This window comes from Metopolophium dirhodum, chromosome 6 (genome assembly GCF_019925205.1).
Source record: "Metopolophium dirhodum isolate CAU chromosome 6, ASM1992520v1, whole genome shotgun sequence".
Taxonomy (NCBI): Eukaryota; Metazoa; Arthropoda; class Insecta; order Hemiptera; family Aphididae; genus Metopolophium; species Metopolophium dirhodum.
The window spans coordinates 20,101,881-20,112,945 of NC_083565.1; positions in this window are offsets into that span (position 1 = coordinate 20,101,881).

The window sequence follows — 11,065 nt, forward strand, 5'->3', positions numbered from 1 at the left end:
TGATTTTTATTTTCATGGTTTTTTTTTATTTTGGTTTTTTTTTCTTGGTTTTTTTTTGTCTTTCTACAATAATATATTTATGTATACATTTGTATACAGGATGACAAAATTTTAAAAATAAAAAAATTAATAAACACCATTATAAAACCACTAGCTTCCTCGCTCCACTCAGAATCTTAAAACGTAAAATATTCGAAAAACAGTGATACGGCTAGGTTTCCCATCGGACATTTATTTAATTTTCTAAACATCTAACTTTTAAAACTATTGAGGGATATTTGAAAATTTCAAGTTTTTTTTCAAAAATTTATAGAAAAAGTATTTATTTAATAATCTTTATGTGGCATATTTTACCATATTTTTGCATATTTTTAAAAAAAACAAATGCATATTTCATAATTTTTTATTGCGTATAATTATGTCATAGCCCTAATTATAATAGTATACAGAACAACTAAATTATGAAGATATAATAAATGATTTTGCATCCAAAAAAGCTAGAAAAATTAAAGAATTATAACTGACAATATTTTACTTTAATACTTTATGTATTATGTATTTAAAATATTATAAATTTTTCAGCACACTAATTTTCTAGATAATGAACATATAGACCTAGTAGTGCATGCCACATATAACTTCTTGCACTATTGATTTTGCTATTTATTAATAATTAGGTAGTTACAATAAATACAATCTAAGACAATCTTCTATAAAAGTCCTTGATATCTATATGACTAAACATTTTAAATTAAAAACGAAATAGCTTGGGTTAATATACTTATATTATAAGCCACCCTGAATATAGTGTAGTCGGTATTATAATTAATGTTAAGGATTTTAAACGAATACAATATGCTAATTAGTAATTTTCAATAATTTAATTGAATATTAATCAAATATAACTTTATAAAAGCCGAAAATAAGTACTGCACACTTTTAAATTTGCACATTAATATTAGCTACTGCACATAATGTGTGATACTGCACACAATCTTAGGCCTTGGATTTGTAGTTTGGTCCAACTGTTAACATACGTAGGTATTTATGCAGGTGTATAGTTTATACAGTTTATACCACATCATACATTTCGAGACCCACAATAAAACACATGCGATCTGATACCTACTGACTAAAGCAAATTCGCCCGAACAATTTCGTTTTAAAAAAATAAATATAATTTTTAGTGAATATTGAACATATCGTACACGTTAAAATATCACAAAATTCCTATACGCTATGGATTTAATATTTTTCGTGACTTCGAATAAGAAATCCACAGAGTTCACTTTGTCAAACATCATCACACAAACTTTAAATTATCCCATTTGTGTCATATTATACATTAACATTAAAAATAGATTTAATAAATTATTAAGTTATGATTATTATAATTCAGCGTTACAAATTATTATTTTTAATATTATTTAGAGAGAAATGACTTATTATATAGTCTATAGACAAAAATGTGGTTGTTCCGTCGGGATGGTTACTGTGGCTCTGCTGTAAAGCAGAAGGTATCTTAGGGGGTTTATGTAAGGGATGTTTAGATTTATCTTCAATGATATATAATCTTTGTTTATTTGTGTACGAAAAACGATTCTAAGATAAAACAGTCAGCCTAAAATTCCAATAATATATTATTACCAAGTATATTTTATGATAATATTGTTATTAAGGTAATTCATTAATATTCATTCTTATAATAGCCACAGTATGTTAAATTCATTTTTGCGAAAAAAATTTTAAACGTCTTTTGACGTGTCGAGATATCCATGAGTTAGCCTAGTGCCCTAGCGTGTCCGATTCTTAAACGATTTAAAGTGGTTTCGTCCTTTTGATTGATTATGATTATCCCATCTGAAGGTTGTTGTCTTGAATCTGGTTTAGTTTTGTGGTCTGGTTTTCCAGAATATACATATACAATTTTTTGTTATTGTATTACTCAAATGTGATAATTTTGTGTTAAACTGAGGATTTTTGGTTAAGTGAATAGTTATTTTGTAGTTTTATTGGATGATGAATTATAACTAAGTATATAAAATAATTAATGGTTATTTAAAAATATGGTTGACTAAAAATACAAAATTCTCAAACAATTAAAAGGGTTATCGAACGTTATACGTTTTTAGCCGAACGATTGAAAACACTTAAAATTAACAAAACAACTTATCACTGACCCAAAAAAACCAAAATTAGAATACGATCGAGAACGAATTTAAGTTATATATCTATATATAAAATAAATATTCTTAAAAAAAGTCATAAATTAATAATTATATAATCGTATACAAATATATCGGCACCTACCTAGTAATCTATATATATAAAAATGGAGACAAAAAATTCGAAATTGCATCAGTTGAGAACGGCTGGGCCGATTTTGCTAAAATTTTTTTTAAATGATAGAGAATGTCGGGGAGCGGGTTTATAGCATAAATTATGGACCTAACTGATGTGAGTTAGAGATTTAGAGACAAAAACTGAGTTACACCGGTGGCGCCATCTAGCAGAAAAAAATATAAAAAATATAAAAATAATAATAATAATAAATAAATAATACAAATATCGATAATAGCTGGGCTTGAAATCGATTAATATCGATAAAAATCGAAAAAAAATAATATATTTTTATATTCTGGTTGATATACATTTATTTTAGACACTCATAACTCTAAACATAAAAATTCTCTCCAAAAAACAATAGTCGTTTTTGATTGAAAAAGTTCTTCGATAACATAAAACGATAATGTTTCAAAATAAAATGAATAATGTGCCAACTATTATATTTGTTTACTCTAGAGTTATGAGTGTCTAAAATAAAAAATGTATATCAACCAGAATATAAAAATATATTATTTTTTTTCGATTTTTATCGATATTAATCGATTTCAAGCCCAGCTATTATCGATATTTGTATTATTTATTTATATTATATATTATTATTATTATTTTATAAAGCTGTAGAGTTTGTTTGTTTGTTTGAACGCGCTAATCTCAGGAACTACTGGTTCGAATTGAAAAATTAATTTTTTGTTGGATAGTCCATTTATCGAGGAAGGCTATAGAACACCACGCTACGATAAATTAATAGAAGCCTGGGGAAGTGATCAAACAGGGATTTTGAGACTTACGGTGGAAATGTTTGTTTATATATATGGTCGTTATTGGTTATAGAAAAAATAATTAATAGATAAAATATTTATTTATTTTTTAAAAAGGGTTGATTTTTTTTTAATGAAATGATTATTTTTAGAAATGGTTGAATTTTAAGAAAGGATTAATTTTTAGAAAGGGTTACATTTTAGGGGAAAATGTCAACAATTTACTTTTTACTTTTTTAAAAAGGGCTAAATTTCCTTTTTTACTTTTTACTTTTTTTATCAAAGTTATACCAAGTAAAAACGACAAACTTGGTATGACTTTGATACTTTAGAGTTAATTCATACACTTACGTACAAACAGCACGGGGTCCGCGATCTACCGCAGGTAGATTGCCTACCTGATAATAACTGCTGCGAATTAGAATTTTTATCTCGGGCAGCAGATAAATATAGAATATCAAACACCGAATATTTAATAACGCATTGAACAAAGTTTGAGTCATATAAAAGTTTGTACATTTAACGGGTAACGAAGTGCATGGTATCAGCTAGTATGTAATATATATATTATTCATAAAACATGTAAAATATGTAGAACTCATAAAAATATGTAATATACGGAATGATTTTTTAAACATCCTCCATTGCTCCATTGGAAACATCCTTTAATAATAATTTTATTCAAATTCTGATATTTAGAATTTTTAAGTATATACTTGATAATTTTGTACTACTCAATAATGAATGGTTATTTAAAAATATGTTTTACTCAAAAAATTATGAGGTTGTATAACAATTGCCTAGACTAAAAATACGAAATTCTCAAACAATTAAAGGGGTTATCGAACGTTATACGTTTTTAGCCGAACTATTGAAAACACATAAAATTAAAAAACAACTTATCGCTGACCCAAAAAAAACTCAAATTAGAATACGATCGAGAACGAATTTACGTACAACGTTGCCATACAATTTATTTGGCTATTGAATGATTCAGTAATATGCCTATACATAAAAACATATTCTTAAATTAATAATTATTATCGTATACAACTATATCGGCACCTACCTATAGGTAATATATATTATGAATAAAACATGTAAAATAATATGTAGAACTCATAAAAATATGTAATATACAGAATGATTTTTTAAACATACTCAATTGCTCCATTTGTAACATCCCTTAATAATAATTTTATTCAAATTTTGATTTTTAGAATTTTTAAGTAAACCTGATAATTTTGTACTACTAATCAAGGAGTGCCCTGTAGTGATATAAAATACAATTTTTCAAATGAAAATCCCCTTTAATTAGTGGGTGATTCTCATTAAAAAAATGATGTATCTAAATCAAAATTCTGATAAGTAGTTTCTGAGTTATTAAAACGTCTATACTTCATAATAAGGATCATAATCCTTATTCCTTAAATATGGTTTTATAAACTAGGTATAATTTGTAGGTAATATTAAATGTAATATTCATTATGATTAAATTATTTTTACAAATTATTTATATTAATAGATCAATAGTAGGTAATTACCTACTAATATTTTAAAATCATCTAAACTCCCAAATCTACTTAGCCTATTACCATTATATAGGTCATAGACATATTATCCTTAGTAACTTGACATTGTTTTATCGTAGCTATTTTCAATGCTGTTTCTTCTTGAGTTTCAATAATTAGAATTTAAATAATAACAAATATGTTAGTATGTTGTAAGTATACTACTGGATGATTTCAATATCAACAGATTGCTGTGCTCAAATTATCATTAGATTAAATTTGATTGAATATTTTAATATTCGTGTATTTTCAATCTTGTTATTCATACTATATGATAATATTTTATTAGAAAAATTCACTAAAGTCTAAAAATAAATAGGTACTTCTTAATCAATAAATAATTTTGGTATTTTACCTACAATAGTACTATGTAACATTGTAACTGTAAACAAATAAGGTTTTTGAATGTAGTTTGGTTCTCCATAATATGCATATCATACCAAATTATACATGAAACAAGTATACATGAAGTAAAATTTGTATTTCACTAATATTTTTAATATTAGAGTGAATTCTACTCATAATGATTCTGGACGTGCACAAATAATTTTAATGTATATAGGAATGTTGTTATATTTTAATGTATATAATATGTTTTGTATTTAATTAAAAATTGATTTGATTTTTATATTATATAAATCAACCGACTTACACACATGTGGTCTTTAAGCGTTATGGGTATTGTAAAATATGAATTACGTAGGTCATTGAGAATTCGTAACAAATTCGTAATGGGTAAAAGTTAATAGGCTTTATATTGAACTTTTATTTTTGTTCAATTACAAAAACTAATGTGGAATCTTGTTTTAATTTAACTTAAAAAAAAATTTAACTTTTAAATCTCAAATATAAATAGAAACATTTTTACGAAGCTCTAACTTAAAAAAAAAATTGCGAATTTTCGTGATTTTGACAAATATTGTCAATATTCTATAACATGTTATTTTTCTTTCTAGTTAATCGGCAACATTTCTTCTTAAATTTTTTTTTTTGATGCTTTTAATAATGTTTACTCGGTAGTATACTTTCAACTACTTTTTCGGGGCCCCACAAAGTGATTCACTGCAGCGGTGCACATTTAACACATTTTGCACGTAAACATATTTTTACGCATTTACGTATGTACCTAGTAAGTGTTATATTTTTCTTTTGTAGTTTTAAGTTTTAACCGCATGTTAAAATATTTGGACGCACATAAAATCCCGGAAAATAATTGATTATTATATTGCTTAATGTTCTTGAATGTTGAAGCCATTTAAGTTTTTTTATTTATTTATTCGTTAAAATGTCCGACATTGTGAAGTGTCGACACAATAGAAAAATTATTAAAACCATTTTTTGAAAAAATCGATTTTGTTTTTTGGTGTAAATAAAACAATAACTGTACACATGCAGTTTTCAACAAAGATTTTTATTTTCTATACACCTTGTAATTTTTAAAATATTTTGACTGAGATATTTATATAGGCATAAGAAAATTTCGAATTTAAATTATTAATGATAAAACATTTTTGATCGGTCGAAAAACTTGAAAATATTGTACCTGAATTGCTTTTTTATCTTAAAGCAATAGTTATAAATTTGTGATGAAAACAAAGTCATTGTACTCGTTTAAAGTCTTCAAAGTTGCAAACTTAATAAAAATATCAATGTGGTTTTAATCAACCTGACTAAAAATTAAACATTAGCTTCTTCAAATAAGTTAATACAATTTCAACAATTTTAAAAATATTGCTTCCTATGCGTAACCTACAATTCAGTAAATATGTAATACGCAGTACAGCCTGATTTAGGTTCATATTTTATTATTATTAGTAAGAATACCTATTATTAAAATTTAGTTACTACCAGAAAGACCGGAAAAATGACCCACGACAATGGTAAATAGCCTAAATAGCCTACCCAGGACCCCGTGTTATCGTAATTTTATTTTTGAAATGTAAAACATAAAAATAATAAGTTCCTACCTAAATTTCAATATTTATATACAACAATTTTTAGATGAGTTTTCTGCATTCAGGCATAATTAATTTAAAAACAATACAAAATAATGATTGTCGTTGAAAAAATTACGATGACAAAAGTAAGATCAAAGAAGTTGAAAATCGAAGTATTTTTTCTGCTTTGTCCGAAATTTGTTGACAGAAGCAATAAAAATAAAAATACATGCACTTAATATTATGGTAAAATCATTACAATCATCGCTCCACTCAGAATCTCAATATCCAATATTATTTTCTAATATGATATATTGTCTGGTTCGTGATTAAAGATGGCAGGTCCAAAATATAACGGTGTTATACTGTTATAATATATAATAATATGATAAAACTAATAGGTATACTCACGAATTAAAATTAAATTGAAACTAAAATTGTAATCCTTGAGTATACTCTATAGGTTATCTATACCTATCTATAGGTATCTTAAATATAAGTTTATTTTTAATCGTGGTGTATACAACAGAAAGCAATGGCGATCACCTGCAGTCATCAGTCACTACCGTCGGGCACCATGGGATTGTGCTCAAATGTTCGATGTATTTTATATACTATATGTAGGTATTGGAAAATTAATTTTTGGCGAGTTTTATGATACTTAATAACAAACTAAGAAGAGATAGTGGTATGTTTTTAATTTTAATGTATGATTAGTTCCATATTCCAAATATAGCCATTTCTTAATTGCATAACGTCATACGTATCACATTTAGTTTTATTATAAATCTATTCATAACCTAATTTCACCGTTATTGTATAATAACTATGGATATTTGTTCAATTCACGTACTATATAATATTATAATATTTATAAACCCGAACCAGATTTTTGTAATCATTAAAATTATCATTATAAATAGCTATAACATAAAAAAAATTATGTAATTTTTAAACTGTATACCTTAATAATTTTTATTTATATAGTTGTAATTGTTGAGCTACAATAATTGAATATTTTAGAGTTAAGCTTGCCAGGCCTGATCTCAGGTGCGAAATTTGAGTATACCCAAGGATTACAATTTTAATTTCAATTTAATTTTAATTCGTGAGTATCCCTATTAGTTTTATCATATTATTATATATTATAACAGTATAACACCGTTCTATTTTGGACCTGCCACCTGCAGGTTTACTTCGTTCTTTGCAGGTGTTTCTTTAATCACGAACCAGACAATATATCATATTAGAAAATAATATTGGATATTGAGATTCTGAGTGGAGCGATGATTGTAATGATTTTACCATAAAATTAAGTGCATGTATTTTTATTTTTATTGCGTCTGTCAACAAATTTCGGACAAAGCAGAAAAAATACTTCGATTTTCAACTTTGAGGGTGGTTTCTGCGGTATCAAATTCTTCGATCTTACTTTTGTCATCGTAATTTTTTCAACGACAATCATTATTTTGTATTCTTTTTAAATTAATTATGCCTATAGTATTTATAATCAATGATAATACTATTGCAAATACTTGCCTTTTATCGCAAGTTGGTACATTCCACAATTGTAGGTTACGCATAGGAAACAATACTTTTAAAATTCTTGAAATTGTATTAACTTATTTAAGGAAGCTAATGTTTAATTTTTGGTCAGGTTGATTGAAAACACATTGATATTTTTATTAAGTTTGCAACTTTGAAGACTTTAAACGGGTACAATGACTTTGTTTTCATCACAAATTTATAACTATTGCTTTAAGATAAAAAAGCAATTCAGGTACAATATTTTCAAGTTTTTCGACCGAGCAAAAATGATTTATCATTAATAATTTAAATTCGAAATTTTCTTATGCCTATATAAATATCTCAGTCAAAATATTTTGAAAATTGCAAGGTGGATAGAAAATAAAAATCTTTGTTGAAAGTTATGCATGCGTACAGTTATTTTTTTTATTTACACCAAAAAACAAAATCAATATTTTCAAAAAATGGATGTAATAATTTTTCTATTGTTTCGACACTTCACAATGTCGGACATTTTAACGAATAAATAAAAAAAAAACTTAAATGTTTTCAACATTTAAGAACATTAATCAATATAATAATCAATTATTTTCCGGGATTTTATGTTTGTCCAAATATTTTAACATGCGGTTAAAACTTAAAACTACAAAAGAAAAATGTAACACTTACTAGCTACATACTTAAATGCGTAATAATATGTTTACGTGCAAATTGTGTTAAATGAGCAGTTACCTCAGATAGGGCAAGCATAGGTTAGTAGAGGGCGAAGTAGTTGCTTATAGATTAATATTGAGCATTTTTTTTGTGCAGCTGATTTTTTGTTAAGAATTTTAATTAACAATGAGAGGCGTTGGTATGCTTGTTGAAGTTTTGAGGATATGTGTGGCCACCAGGTTAGCCTCTTATCTAGTGTAACTCCGAGATACTTGACGGACGGCTGCCAGGGATTCGCTGTCGAATTTTAGCGGTGGTGAAGTAGAGTATTGACGTAGGCTAAATATAACTGCTGAGCTTTTAGAAGCGTTTATTTGTATTTTCCAGCTTTTACACCACCTTGAAAGTAATTTAAGGTGATTTTGTAGGTTGTATGTTGTCGCTACAAGATTTTGGGATTCACTGTAAATTGTAGTATCATCTGCGAAAAGAGCTATGTTGGTGCGTGGTGACTCAGGTATATCAGATATGAAGATATTGAATAAGATAGTACCCAGTTTGGAGCCTTGGGGTACTCCTGCAGAGATAGGCTGGAGGTTAGAATTAGAGTCATTTATTTTGACCGAGAACTGTCTGTTGGATAAAAAGGATTTAATAATATTAAATAAGTATTTTGATGTACTGAATAATTTTAATTTGTATAATAGGCCTTCATGCCACACTTCGTCGAACGCTTTAGAGACGTCGATAAAAACAGCGCCGGTATGGCAGTGCTTTTAGAATGAGTTGTTGTGTTGTCGAGTGGTTAGATCTAAACCAGAATTGGAATTTCGGAATAAGATTTGCGCTATGCAGATAATTTTGTAGCCTAGTGTGTATGACTTTTTCGAATATTAATTTTGATAAGGACGTTAACAGGCTTATTGGTCTATAGTTGTCAGGGTTTTTTTTATCCTTTCCTGGTTTTTTGATTAAAATTACTGTTGCTATCTTCCAGCTGAGTGGAAAGTGTCCAGTGCGTAGCAAAAAATTGAACAATGAGGTCATAAGGACTCGTCCTTTGGCGGGAAGTTTTTTAAACATAAGGTTAGTAATGTGGTCGTGCCCCGGAGCTTTTTTGTTCGGCAATTTTTTTACTATAAGTTTGATTTCATTTGGAGCAACATAGTTCATACATTCTTGGACAGAGTAATCAGGTAAATACAATACATTTTGGACCCGTCGTTCATTATATGTATCAGTAATATGATTAGTAGAAAATGTGTTGTGTAACAATTCCGAAAAAACGTAGCATTTGTCTATATCAGATGTCACTAGTTGATTTACAATACGGAGAGGGGGAATTACGTTTATTTCCTGATTCAATAATCTTTTGATCGCCTTCCATAGATTTGAATCACCCGGATGCATATTTGACAAGTATAGTTGTTATAGGACGACACACGGTAGTTTTGTAGAGCCGTTCTCACGTTTGTAGTGAGTTTATTTAATGACCTTTTATTTTCCGCACTTCTTTGGGTTTGTCAAATGCGTCTAGCATTGAATATTAGAAGATAATAAAAAAAAAGAAAAATTTTAAAAACCTATTTCTGCAACCGAGAGATTTTATATGTGCCACTTATAAACGTACATCGGCCATCATGGTTCTGAACTCTAAGCTCAGTAAATAACAATTTAATATCATACATTTTCGTTCACATAATTATCAAAATATTGTTTTAAATAACCCCCCGAAAGGGGTGGACTGGGACCCTTTCGGCCCTTTTTTATGAAAAAAAATCGGCACTATACTATCAGTGGCGTAATTAGGAATTTGACTTAAGGGGAATTAGAAATTATTTTACACACAAAATACTAAATACTAAATTTTCAAGTACAGCGGTAAGTATGGTAGCTGCAGGAAAATTTGCTTTAAAATTGCACACAATTGAGTAGTACCTATAGATTATTATAACTGGCATAACACATTTTAAAAGCACACAGTATAAATTCTACATACAATATACAATTATTACCCGAAAACGTATCGCTGTTCGACACCTGCGCACACATAATTCGCGACCGCAGGTATACATACAGCTTACACAATTCTAAGTCATTATAAAACAATGTTTTTAAAAAAATATATAATATATATATTGTAATTGTTTTCGTAAATCTAAATACTAAATCTTAAATCGTGACTCTAACTAAAGCCACTAAAGCTTCATGATAAGGAGTTACCAACATTGACCAGTCAGTCTTGCTCCAATAAATATATTATGCTTTGTGG